We start from the raw sequence: 332 nt of genomic DNA, 5'->3' as shown, positions 1-332 counted from the left end.
TCTGTTATTAGCGTTCAGTTACGTATTGCTGACCAATAAATAATTTTTGTATAACATTTACATTTAGCATATACAAATTAAAATATTATTTTCTTAATATAAAATTCAATATTAAAATCACATCTTTTAAATTAATACCATTAGATTCAGGACATAAAGTAGTTTTGAAATTAAGTTTTCATTCAATCAATATGTTCATAAATGACTTAATTTAATCTAAAAACTGTTTTTTGTATAACAAATGCGTATACCATAAACACATTAAAACTTTATTTTCTTAATATAAAATTTAATATTAAATTCACATCTTTTAAATTAATACCATTAGATTC

The sequence above is a fragment of the Melanaphis sacchari genome, unplaced genomic scaffold (assembly GCF_002803265.2).
Source record: "Melanaphis sacchari strain LSU unplaced genomic scaffold, SCAv2.0 Contig425_pilon_pilon, whole genome shotgun sequence".
NCBI classification, from domain to species: domain Eukaryota; kingdom Metazoa; phylum Arthropoda; class Insecta; order Hemiptera; family Aphididae; genus Melanaphis; species Melanaphis sacchari.
Note: the sequence above shows the minus strand (reverse complement) of the source record.